We start from the raw sequence: 14,353 nt of genomic DNA on the forward strand, positions 1-14,353 counted from the left end.
GTGGGTGACTGTCTGTATGTTTGGAGGCCTGAAATTCTTTTATATTCCTTCCATCAAAAAGAGACTGCTCTGTGACTCCTCTCCTTGAATCTAGGCAAACTTCTAGCTGCCTCAACTGCAAGAAAAAGGTTAAAATGATGATATGAAATTTCTGAGGCTGTCATTAAAGGCCATGCAGTACTTTATCTTGATCACGCAAAGCATCCTCAGCCCTGCTGACCCTTCCTAGGACCACTGAGATTTCTGTGTTCATTCTTCAGAGTTCTAAATTCCCTGGTTGGTCAAGTGTCTAAACTTCAGCACTTCATTCTTCACACTTCTCCCTCTGGTCTAGGAAAGCAGAAAAAAATCTCTAGTTGCTCCTTCTATAAGTCCCTAGACCTTTTCAGTTGAAGTCACTATTTTGTGCAGATATCTAAGCTCCCTCAACCTAGAGTCCTGACTCTCATTTTCTTGACACTAAGCATGAGACCAGGAATGCAGGCATCTTTCTCCCTAGAGAGAGCATAAGTGCCAGATTGAGAGCATGTCCAGGAAGAAAAAGCAGAGAATTCTCAATAAAAACTTAAGTTCTGTAAGAATTTTATTTTATTAAGCCCTTATCTTAAATACATGTCATCACTTTAAAATTGGAGCATATATGGATTGCATTAGAATCTTAATCAGATAAAAACAATTAACTGAATATAGAAAACACAATTCAAGAGAACTATTCTAACACCTTCCCAAAATAAAAGCATGGATTTGGGAGGATCTTTCTGTTTTAGAGACTCTAATTAGGAACATCACATCCCAAAGCAGAGCAGAGCACAGCTGGGGCTGAGCTACAGGGACCTACGTCTCACATTGTAGAGTCTATGGTTTCTTATCTAAGCAGGGTCCAACTTACACCCAGAAATAGCAGGCAAATATTCTACCTACTGAAAGCTGAGAAGCAATAGGAAATTCTCATCCCTAGACACAAAGACTAAGCACACAGTATCTAAGGTCAGAAATTCTATTCAATGTTTATTTCTTTGGCTTAAGGCTTTGTTCATCTTCACAATGTAAATATCTCATAAGTTTCTTACAACTTAGTAATAGTGGCAGTTCTTGCTAACTGCCTACCTAACATACATTTTCCCTTTTTATTTGAATTTAAAGAAACCCATTTTGGTGGGGTAGGAATAACAACATATTCAGATTCCATTTCATAAAAGTGTTGTCATGTGACTCAGCTCTGGTTTAGAATATATACGTGGAAATAATTGGGAGGGGCTGCACAGAAATCTTCTTAAAAGGAGCAGACTTCTAAAAACAAATACCCTTTCCCTTTTCCATTGCTTCATGGAAGATGATCACAATTTAGGGAGGCACAGCAGTCATTTTACAAACCCAAGGACAAGAACTATGTGCTATAATGGCAGATCAGAAAGATAGATAGAATGAGCCAAATTTCTCAGAGCCACTGTGCTGGTGCTATAGTCAGCCTACCCTCTTCCAGATGTGAGGTACCCTATTAGATTAGTTAAACCCTCTAGAGATAGACTTCTGCTAAAGGGAGCCAAAAGAAATCCCTAATGGATGTAGTATTATCAAAGTGTGGAAAATCATCCAGGGAGTGAGGTCTGAAATGAGCAAGAGGGCACAGAAAAGTGATGGGCTCTGAAACTGTACAGAAAACAGGGGTTCCTGAATGAGAAAATCATGAAAGTTGAAAGTACGTGGCCCTGAATACCAGCTTATCATAAACAACTTGTGCCCTCCATCTAAACTAAATAAATGGAGAAATAATTCCGTGACCTTCCCCAAGTGGTATCTTTATGAAATAATAACTTGAATGCATGGCATGCTGATGCTTAAGGATGATTTTTCTGGGACAAATCTAGGTGAATCACAATTCTAGTCAAGAAGCTTTCTATAAACAACATAGAAGGCCAAAGGTTTACCTGAATGATGGCTCCACAGGAACTGGTGGGGGGTATGAGTGCACTGATTAAAATGAACAATGAATTGCTGTTTTTATTCTCCTGAAAAGCAGTTGTTATTTGTTGGACATCAGCAGTACATAAATTGGCACAAACATTACCTAAGACCACTTGAATTTTTTACTAAGAGCTTTTTTTTTAAGAACTGAGATGTCAAATCACTCTAAGGAGAAAAATATGGTCCAATTTTAACTTTTAATCTAAAATATTCATATAAGTCTTGGTTTCTTTCATGAAGAGTTCATGCATAAAAATCAAAGATAGGCCATGTTTCAAAATGACAGTTTCCTTTAACTTGGAATGATCTGTGCTATTTACCACCTCTCTTTTAGGAAAATGTTGCCATAAGTTACAGGCATTTTTTAAAATCTCATCAACAGATAAATAGGTAGGAATCAGGTAAGCCACAATGTTTTTCCTTAATTTCACAAAGAAAAATTTATCTGTCAAACCATAGTGGGTAGAGCAGAATTTTTCAAATTTTAATGTGCAATACAAATCATCTGGGGATCTTGTTAAAATAAGGCTCTGATATAGCAGGTGACACCTGAAGCCCTGCATTTCTAATAAGCTCCCCAGTGATGATGATGAAGATAGTCCATGAACCACACTTTGAGAAGCCAGAGAGTAGACCATCGGCCAACTGAGCTGCTCATCAGGATCATTTAGAGATCTTTAAAAAAAAAAAAAAAGTCTTGGGCCACATCCCAGCCCTACAGAATCAGAATCTCCAGGAATGAGGTACAGGAGTTTGTATTATTAACCATCTCCCCAGGCAATTCCTATTCAGCCGTGAGATGCACCTGTCTGCAATGAGTAAAGCAGCATGTCTCAGAGTGTAACTGTGCACCCTCCAACTCAGAATCGCCTGAGGAGCCTGATGACCATGCAGATACCTCTCTGCAGCTACCTCCCTTCTGCTGCCTGGGCAGTAGGCAGAGGGGTGGAGGGAGTGAAACAAAATAAGGAGACAGTATAAAATGGGAGATTGACGTCACTTCAACTCCCACCTGGCAGGAATAGAGAGGGCCAATTCTCCTGGAAGTGACAGCATGGAGTGTGCCTCCCACTGCCTGACCACCTGCACCTCCTTCCTTCTCTTCCTCTCCCTGGCAACTGTGGCAGCCAAGGCTGCCCCTCAGGGGTTGCTGGGAGCCCTAGTTAAAGAAAGAAGAGAAAAAAAAATTGAAGAGCAGGGAGAAAAATTAAATGAAGCTATATGAATTATAAACAGCTATAGGCTTCTGTTTATATTACAACTAAATCCAGTGGAAATAAATGCCTATTTTAATATCCGTATTTGCTGAAAGTATAACAATATATTATTCAGCTAAAAGAGTACATTCCAATTGGACAAAATTGCATGTGTGTTCAGAAAAGGGTCCCAAAGGCTGTGAATTGTACTAATTCCCAAGTGGTATAAGTTAAGGTAATGTTTTCCTTACTTTTAGTATACTAATTTATATTGTTTGAAAGTTTTATATCAGACATGGATTATTTTCATAATCAGAAATAAATAACAATGCAATTTTCGTTTGGAAAAAACAAAACAAGAGGTCACCATGCTAAACTACTGTAGGGATCAGATTAACAAGGACATAGCCCCTTCCTTCCAGGAGTTCACAAACTCAGTAGTCAGAACCATGGATGCTCTGAGATATGTAGCTAGGGACCCCACAACAGATGTTCAGGCCAGGCTCAACTGCAAGGAGTAGCATTTGGTCCAAAAGTCCAAGATGAATTCCAGAAGAATGCTGCTGAGATTTGAGGAGGAACTTAGTGTATTAATGCAGGAAACTTGGAAAGGTTAATTAGTGGGAATAAAATTGATTTGAAGAGAAATGTATGGGTCAGAGGGATGTAGAAAAAGCAACTGCAATGCTACAGAAACATGACATTCTTGCAGCTCTAACAATGAGATGAGTCCATACCTTAGCAGGAGATTCAGCAAGCAAAGCTGAGACCTCCCTGAAGGTATAACCACTCCTGGTTGTCATGGTCCTGAGATTATAATAGAATTTGTTACATGCAAATGAATTAAATAGTAACTAGGCATGGCACAATGATGTGTGTAGACATTTTGCTGTGTTTTGTATACCAAATGAAAGAGCTCAGGAGAAGAATAAGTAAACAGAGCTGCTTACTTGGGAACATCTTGGATTTTGCAGACCTGCAGTATCTTCCACTGACTTTACCTGTGGTCATTTAAAATAACAAATTTTCTTGGGACTATGCTGCGTCAGTCTCCTGCTTAAAACATGGGAGAAAACAAAAGAAAAACCAGATAAAGCCTCCTGGAAGGAGTCAGGAAGTTCAGCGAATGTATATTACAACTAGGATTTTGAAAACCAGGTCAGCAAAACTTTCTGAAACTCCAAGTGTCTGAACTTGTACATCTGCCACTCACAATCTAAAAGAAATTTATATGAAGGATAGTAGAATTAAACAGACATTATTATTACTGTGTGTATATATGTGACTGCATGACCAATGTGATTCTGCAACCTGTAAACTCAGAAAAATGAGATATTATATCCCATCTGATTCAAATGTATAATATGTCAAGGTCATTGTACTGTCATGTGTAACTAATTAAAACAAATAAAAAATTTAAAATTAAAATTTAAAAAAATCCATATATATCCCCTTCTATAGCTCAAGTTTCATCAGGGGATACTAGTCCATTAAGTGGCAAATATGAACCAAAATACTAAAATATGAAAAAGCATTATGAAAGCCCTTCTCAGTAGTCATGGATAAAGGCAGAAAAAGGGGAGGAGTTTACACTTTGAAGCTTCACAATACACTTTTGCCTTGGGCAATCTCAGGCCTTTTCAGCAATGACTGGGGAGAAGCACCCAAGTTCACCATCCCATTTGCATTGAGTTCATCTCTAAGCACTGTTGTAGGGCAGGCCCAAAGTGGCTATAGTTAGGCTTTCTTGTGAGGCTTCCATCAGGCTGCTTTTAGTATGAAGCCAAGGTCAGAAACACTCTTATTCAGCATATGTACTCAACATCATAAACATTGCTTGTGAGCATGCACCCACTTATGTAACCTGTTGGCAATATGTCTTCTTTGTCTGGCCTGAATATATTTAAAAAGGACTGTGGAAGGACTCAGGAGGTAAAATGGGGTTAGAACTGGAGACTGGGGGCTACTGCCACCTCTGAATAAAGAATGTCTACTATCCCAACTCTGCCTTGTATCTTCTTTCAACTGCTGGATCCCTGAACCTTTCTTCCTAGGCCTAAACCCCTATAGGACAACTGTGCTATCTGATGAGAAACAAGAAAATACAAAAAAAAATGTATCTGGGAAATGGGAATGGGACTAAGAAAGAGGGAGGAGGGAGAAGGGGAGATTGAGTGGAAACAAGTGATTATAATATAAAGTCATAAGTACATCCTGTGGCCAGCTCTGAGTCATATTGTATCTCCTCCTGGTATTTCCATTGCCTTCTCCTAAACATTCATCAGATATTTTCCAAGACAGTTACCATGCCTAAGGCTGATTTTACTACTAGAAAAAAGGTTCTCTGCAGTGCTTTTGAATATATATGGGCAAAAGCATCAATAACTAAAATCAAAAGAAGCATCTCAATGGAGAAGTTGAGTATCAAAAATAGGAGATGAGAAATAATATTGGAGTATTTGCTACCAAAGTCAATTACATATGAATGCTGTTTGGGTTTGAAAGAATGCTGCATTGAGGAAGTTTGACTGGTACTGATTATTTCTGTGTCCCTCAGGATCTCAGATCTAAAACACCTAAACACTTTCCATGAGGAAGCCACTAGTTCAGCTCTAACTGTATAGGCAACATGAACCTAAAATATTGCTACAGACAGAAATTGTTCTGGATCAAGATTCTGATCTTTCTTCCTCTTTTTCAGATCCATCATATGAGATCTCCAAGATGATGCACAAGAAAATTGGTAAGTTGGCCACTATCTATCTGAGGGTCCAAAGTTTACCAATTTTTTCAAAATTGCAGCTTGATATCAAAGGCATTGAGATCTTAGCTACTCAAATTGTGGTCCCTAAACCAGCAGCATCAGCAGCATCTAGGGGCTTGTTGAAAATGAAGAATCTCGGGCTGGGGATGTGGCTCAAGTGGTAGCGCGCTCTCCTGGCATGCGTGCGGCCCGGGTTCGATCCTCAGCACCACATACCAACAAAGATGTTGTGTCCGCCGAAAACTGAAAAATAGATATTAAAAAAAAAAAAAGAAAATGAAGAATCTCGGGCTCTAGCCCAGACCTGCTGAACCAGAGTCTCATTTGAACAAGAACTGCAGGTGGTTGGAGCGCACTTCCAAGTTTGAGAAGCGCTGCTCTAGATCCTCTCTCTTGAGGAGGTCATTTACGTCAGGTTCTATTCTTAGTAGGAAACAGGTTGACAGAGGGAAAAAAAAAAAAAGCTCAACAGGATTGCAAATACTAACCCAGAAAATGTGAATATTTTAGTGAATATTGAAAACTAGCCAGCAAAATGACTATTTATAAAAGCTAACATACCCTGTATTAAGGTCCAAAGGCAGGTGCTACAAGATGAGTGACTCTGACTATAAAGTTGGGTATTTCAATACAACCAGCCACTGAATGCTACACCCTTATCCTTTGGTGCTCTCAGTATTTCCCTAAAATGCCACATGGTTCTTCTGGCAGAATTAGCTCCCAGATTTGCAGTGGGAATTAGACAAGAACATCTTCTCCTTCCTTTCCTTTGAGATGTAAGAATGGGGGCTGAAGTAGGCAGCAGGGAGCATTTCTGAGGCCAGGAGTAAGTGAAACAAACCAGAAAAGGGGTGCCAAGAATGAATGCCAAAGGGAACATAAGGGCACAAAACTGCAAGAGGAGGGCAGGGGATGACATACTGGTAGGTCCCTAGCACTAGAGAGGCACAAAGCAGTAGAGTCTTTTATAAAATGTAGTTTTAATTGACAAATAAAAGTTTTGTATATATGGTATACAATATGATGTTTTAAAATAGGTATGCACTGTAAAATGGCTAAATCAAGCCAATTAACAAAAGTATTGCCTCATATTCTTATGATTTCTTGTGGGGAGGTTGTTTAAAATTGGCCCTTTTAGCAATTTTCAAATATAAAATATATTGTTATTAACTGTAGTCACTGTAATGCATATTATATTAGAGCTCTTGAACTTATTCTCCTGTCTAATTCTGTATCTTTTGACCAACATCTCCCCAATACCCTCCCTAGTCCCTGGCAACCATGATTCTACTCATAGCTTCTATGTCTATGACTTTTTTAGATTCCACATAAAAATGAAATCATGCCACATTCGTCTTTCTGTATCTGGCTTATTTTGCTTAACATAATATCCTCAAGTTTCTTCTGTGTTATTGCAAATGATAGGATTTCCCTCTAATACTGAATAGTATTCCATTATGTGTGTGTACATTTACTGCACTTTCTTTATTCATTCATTGATGGACTTTTATGTTGCTTTAATATCTTGGCCACTCTGAAATATTGGTGAAAGTAATATGAGGATGCAGATATCTTTTTGATACACTGATTTCATTTCCTTTGTACATATTCCCAGAAGTGGGATGTGGTAGTACTATTTTTAATTTTTGAGGAACCTCCAAAATATTTTCCATAATGGCTGTCACAGAAGTAGAATCTTCTTAAGGAACTAAGGATGGGACTAGGAAAATACCTTGGGTTGATATGGGTGGCCATTCTAGATTAAAGCCTCTGTCTTTGCTTTTTAATTGTGTTTTTTAGATAGGCCCAACTAAAGAACTGGGAAAAGGTCTAGTAGATTCAACATGGAATGAAACATTGTAAGAAGTATGGAGAAAACTTAATTGAGCATTTGTGGACAGTCTGGTGGATCTGAAAGACTAAAGAGAGATAGAGCCTTGAAGGATATAATCCAGGGGAGGGTGCTACATATAGAACCAGACCTTTTCTAAACAGTGAAATAGATGTTTTTTTCTGCCAGCATCCTACCTCTGCATCCTGCCTTTTCCTTCTTCCTGCCTCCTCCTACATTCTAAATCCCTGGTTTAATATTTTTCAACCAATTCCTTTAAAAGTGTAAGTAGCAACCAATTGATTTGTCACCCTCTTTCAATGAGATTGAATTTGTACACTCTAATGATTGAACCATCTTTCAGACCCCAAATAAAGATGCCACCAAAGCCACTCAAATTCATGTCAACAGACACCTGCTCCATCTATATTAAGGTCAGATTTTTATACATGACATTTTGAAAGTATAAGAAAAAGGACCTTAATAACTAGATAGAGGGGCTAAAAAAAGTGATGATCTCAAATTTTCAAGCTGAAGTTCTTTAAATATTGATAAACCACTAACAGACTGGGGACAAAGAAGATAATAAATTTTTACTGAATGCAAGGTTGCTATTTTAACAAAATTCTTTAATGAGGCTATAGTCTATCTTGGGCCTAATTTCAAATTTCTTTTATTTTTGATCTTTTCTTGTTTGGGTTATTTAGAATTTTTTTTCTCAGATAATTTTTATACCTCCTTTTGTTCTCCCAGGATTTCATGCCACTCAAATGCCCACCAATTACACCCAGTTGGTTAAAATGTCTTTAGTTCCAAGAGAACAGAATTGGTAAGAAGCAAATGTTTCATATTCAAGAGCAGAGGGTGAATGGGTTTTTATCAATGTTGATTAGAATTTGGTTTTCCTTGTGGATTATGTAGTTTAACCAATGGCATTGAACCACTCATTTGCAGAGGGTAGAAGGAAGAAGAAATATTACTCTCTCACTGCTTTCCTAATGTCTGTCATCTTCATAAGATTTGTTTGGCACACACAAATGATCCTGGTGGCTGTGCAAATCTGAGCTCTGCTGCATATACTGCCAAATGTTACAGCTTCAATTTAATGTTCACCCTCTACATTTCTTGTCAAATTAGACATGCTAGTAATATCCATAATTACATGTTGCAAGCAGGGGAGCTGCAATGTGAAGTGTACTTAGATGCTAATCAGACTTCAGGGAAATCCCTATGAACAATGCATTCAAGCCTCTTCTCGCCTCTAGCTTGGAGGCCAGGCCTAGGTTCTTTTGTCATACCGACATTTTATCCATAATTTCTAAGAGTCCCTGATAAGTTAAAGTGCTTCTTGAAAGAAAAAATTGCAGAAAGCTAATCTCTAGGGAGTATGGAGAAATATTTTTCCAGTTTTACCAAGCTTATGTCATGTTAATATTATCCTAGCAGACCACACCAAACATGAGAGCTTAAGGCTAGGGCTATATTTAAAGATTCATATGCCTCAAATTCCATCCAATCTTTCTGAAACTCTCCTCCAACCATACTCATTCCTTGAATCCAACTATTCTCATTTGTGCTGCCATCATGGTTTCTTCCCTTGTGATTTTCATCAATACAAATTTATTGAACACTTCTTATGTACCTGGCCCTGTGCAGCAAAAATTAATGGTTCCTATCCTCAAGGCAGCCACAGTAAGATGGAAGACACACACACATGGAGAAATTTTTCTAAACCATAGGGTAACTACAAAGATGGTGACATATCCAGCACGTCACAGGAGTACTGAGGAGGAGAACCCAAGTCATCCTGAGGGGTGCACACATGCATGCATGAGCATATGACCATGTGCATACATGTGTGTTTTGGAGAGCAGGGATATGACAGGCTCTGTTGGTGCCTTACCATAACATCCTGGGGTCCCTTTGAATTTTCATCAGATTTGACTGCTTTTACTCCCAAAAGCCAGTGCTGGGGCTCTTTGTTGGAGAACAGTTCTCAGACCTCAGGGGCCCACTTTGTGTGTGGGCCTGCACTGAGAGGTAGAGATGCCTGAGAATTTGCTTCCCCAGGGGCAGCTCTTATATCTGACTGGTATCCAGCTCCTTCATTCCTATCAAGACAACTCTTCCATGCAATCTATACTACCTCCAAAAGTCCCCTATGAAATGTATCCATGGTTACTCTCCATGGTAATACTACATCCTTGCATGGGCTTCTCCCCTTCCAGTCCCTATTCCCTGCTCTCCTATTTATTTTTCCTGAGAAAACCTACTAATAAATTACTTGTACATGAATTCTCGTTTTAGGACCAGCTTCTGGGCTACCCAAATGAAGACAAGGAGAGTGAAGGAGAGACGTCTTCTTTGAGGGTTCATCTAAGTCAGGTACTGAGAGTCTAGAAGACTCTAGCAAGATAAAGGAGGTAAGAGTTTCACCCCAAGGGGGGCAATGAAAAGGAAGTGATCTGGACAGACATTTCTGAACGCATAAACAAAAGCATGCTGGTAATAACAGCCTGGAACACATACAGAGTTACAAGCACATCCCAGAGCATAACTACTGAAAGAAAGGATTGCCTAATGATAAATGAATTGGCCATGGTAGGTGTATTTACACTGTGAAAATTAGCAAACACTCAAAATCAAGGCCTTTTTTTTCCTTATTGAACTGGTTTGCCAACACACCATTTTGTCATGCAAAGTTTGCTTTTACTCCATAATCAACAATGGGAGGTCACTGACTATTTTTAGTGATGGAATTATATAGCCAATTTGTATTTTTACATCCAAAAGCTTGATAGGTAAGTAAAGAACAACAAGGGCCAGTGATAGCTGGCACAGTGGAGTAGTTTTTCTGGGTTTAAGGACTGATGAACAGGTTGACTGGGTAGATGACATCAATACAACTGGAAAATGCAGAAGGAAAAGTCAATTTGAGTGAAAGTTTATACTAGAAATGTTGAACTTCAGAATTTCGAGGGACTGAGCAGTTGCATATAAGGATAGAAATTACTTAGAAGAAACAAGGTAAGTGCTGGCCAGGTCCAGCAGGTAAAATACATTTTCTCCTCCTTGGTGTGATAGTTGCTGACCACCTATGCTGTCACTTTCTACTTGTGGTCATAGATCTTTAGGCCTCAAATAGAAAAACACCTCCTCTGAAGGTAGGGCTGTTCTGGCCAGCCTTGGCAGGCCCAGGCCCTAAGTAATTCATTTCTTCTGGATTTCTAGTTCTCTCTCAGGCATTTAAGGCTATCAGAATATCACCTATAATGCTCTTCATGTGGCCCTACCGTATATCCTTAATTAATGGCACTCCTTCCGCAAACACGACCTTGAGCCTCAAAGGCAGACATTTATTCTTCAACTCTTCCCTCCCTCAGGTGATTTCCCAGCTTTCCAGAACATCTGGTCCAACAGTAGAGGGCAGATTTAGCTTCCTTCCTTTAATGAGAGAGGTAATAATCCTAATATCTGGATGACTGAACTCAGACTCCGAAGTACCCAACCTATTTCTTTTCCAGAACCTAGAGAATCTAAGGAACATGGTATTCTTAGAGGCTGACCATGACCTCCCAATTTCATAAAGAAGCTCTGACTTTCCCTGTATTCCTTCACTTCACAACATAAATCATTAACTTTTGCTTGAAGATGCATTTTCAATCAAATTCTATAGGCATATCTAAGTAATGTTTAGAATAAGATAATAGACTTGCTTAATTCCTGCAGCTTTATCACTTCGAGGTCCCTACTTCATCAGAGTTAGAAATAATAAACCAAATAGGGATATTTTGAAAATGAATTTTTAATGCAGACTTTAATGCCTACCTAGTATAAACACGGTCATCAAAGAAACCCTGGAACCTAACAGAAGTGTATATTTTATTTAAGTAGGAAATAGATCAATTTTCCTAAAGTAATGAAGTCCAGACATATTATCATTTGTTAGACATAATGAGTTTTATCCTTAATGTTCTTTTTCAATGTAATGCTGAAAGTCAGTCTAAGAAAAGAATAGGGGGAAAAATACTCAAGAAATGTTTTGTAATTCAGAAAAGCTTTCATTTAAAACTCCAGAATCCCTGCACTAAGCAAACTTATATGGAGAATTTTTCCATTTGAATTTCTACATTGTATTATTTGTTTATTTATCTATTTATTTATTTATTTATTTATTTATTTATTTATGTTTAGACTTAGGGATTGAACCCAGGGGTGTTCTACCACTGAGCTACATCCTCAGTCCTTTTTTTATTTTGAGACACAGTCTTGCTAACTTGCTGAGGCTAGCCTTGAACTTATGATCCTCCTGCCTCAGCCTCTTCAGTTGCTGGCATTATAGGAGTGTGCCTATAATGAAAGGCTATCAGAATATCACCTATAATGCTCTTCATGTGGCCCTACCTTATATCCTTAATTAATGGGCTATCAGAATACTACACCAGGCCTTCAGATTGTTTTTTAAACATTCTGGGAAAATGTTTACAGAAAAAAATTCAAAACTTACTGAGCTTTCATAAAGTACACATTCTTTGATACTTAGCTTAAAAAAAGATAACTAGATTAGTTTTTGCCAACATTTCTCAATACTCTTACATGGGAGCTAAGAGAAATCATGGAAGATTTAATCTCAGAGAATTCTTCTGAAGTTTTGGAGTATAGAAGAGATTTATTTATGAACCATTAGCAACATAAATGGAAATTGCTCAAGGGACATAATCAGCCACTTCACATAAATAGGATATGGTTATGTAGCAATAAAAACACAGGATTCACTCAAACATGAAAACTTGAATATGTTTGGAGTTTTCTACATTGACATGCATTATATTAATTTCTAGACTTTTAAAATATGAAATGGTAACTTGGATTGAAAGGGTTCTTGAAAATAACAGTTGAATATTTGAACTTGAATTAAGGGAACTTATTGATAAACTGCAAAATGGTTTTGATATTAGCTTAATATGTTTATGTTAAAGAATAAGTTGTTGGGGGCTGGGGTTGTGGCTCAGTGGCAGAGAACTTGCCTAGCACATGTGAGGTACCAGGTTCGATCCTCAGTACCATGTAAAAAATAAATAAATAAAGTTATATAAAAAAAGAATAAATTGTCATTCCAGAGCCACATTATATATACTAGCTTGACGAAGACAGACTTTCTCTTATTCAAACACAAAATGAAACGATGCCAACCAATCCAATATGTAAGATGAATCATGTTATGCTGAGAATTTCATTTCATTTCATAAGAAGATTTCATTTCTTTGTATGCAGATAGTGGGAAGGAGTTGCAGATAATGTTTAAAGAAAAACAGTAGCTATGGCATAAGGAAAACACTATGGGCTTCAGTGCAAACACACCTGGGATTGAGAGCTGGCACATTAACGTTTTAAATAAATGGAGGAATTAATATTAGTGATTAATTTTGAAATAATTTCTGAAATTCTCTTTTAAATTTTTTCCTTATATATAAAATCATGAAAATAATGCTATGAAAATCAAAAACTAAAACTACTAAACTAAAAACTACTATGTTTTTAGTGTTATTCCAGTCCCTGGAATAACACTAAAAACATAGTAGATGGTCTGAAAATAGTAGCTACCTTGCTTTAAAAATCTAAAGCTTCCCCATTACCCTTAAATTACTTAATATGGCTCCAAAGATCTTATTTCTGATGGCTTCTTCTTGTAATATGTCCTTCACTGGTGGTCTCCAGAGGCACATGGACCAGGGCAGGTATAGAAGATCCTTTTGTGCTCTGTTCATTTTAGGCCTTTCCATTTCAGTATGTACCAGCCAACTCCAAATTACAGCATCTATCTCTGTCTTGGGACTTTCACCAAAGTTGCAGAAGGTCATGCAGAAAGCTGGATTGTTGGAGATTTGATGTCTCCTGAGAGTAGCCTTTAACCAATGAATGGGGGTTGTTAAATACCGTAGTTTCATCATCCCTTAGGAAGGATATATCTGAGATATCTGTCAAGGACTGTGATGGTTAGCCTGCCATAGTTTCAAGCTATGACTAAAGACATGAGATATCTGAGTCAAAGAACTTTTTTACTCTTGGGATAGCAGACAGCATGAACTTCATGTTTCCAATGGTTACCCTTGACATCCAAATCCCATGGGGGTGAATGTGAAGTAATCTAGGTGAATACTATGCACACAATGGGTTTGTGTCATAATTAAAGGATGTCAAGCTTAGAAACTCAGTTTTAGGACTATTAGAAAAGCTTCCCAGCCAGTCCTAGAGCAAGACATATTTTCCTGGTCAGAAAAACAAATCTGCTCTCTGTCCTTGGATGGTAACATTATCTATATTCCATGACTGTTTTCAATGCAAATATCTTGGAAAAACAGAGATGGGAACAACATCTGGAACAGGATGTGTAGAAACACAAGGAGAATTATCTCCCAATATTGTGTACAACATTTTCATACTTCCCCCAGCAGGACTGAGCTCCAGTAGCACACAGTGATTACTCTCTTATTTATCTTTTATTGTATTTCTATTCTTCTCTGTCTCATTTCTCCATTCCCTAGCTTCTTAAGATCACCTGGTAAATAAATGACTTGCAGATATATAAAAAAATTA

Source organism: Urocitellus parryii, chromosome X (assembly GCF_045843805.1).
Source record: "Urocitellus parryii isolate mUroPar1 chromosome X, mUroPar1.hap1, whole genome shotgun sequence".
Classification (NCBI taxonomy): Eukaryota; Metazoa; Chordata; class Mammalia; order Rodentia; family Sciuridae; genus Urocitellus; species Urocitellus parryii.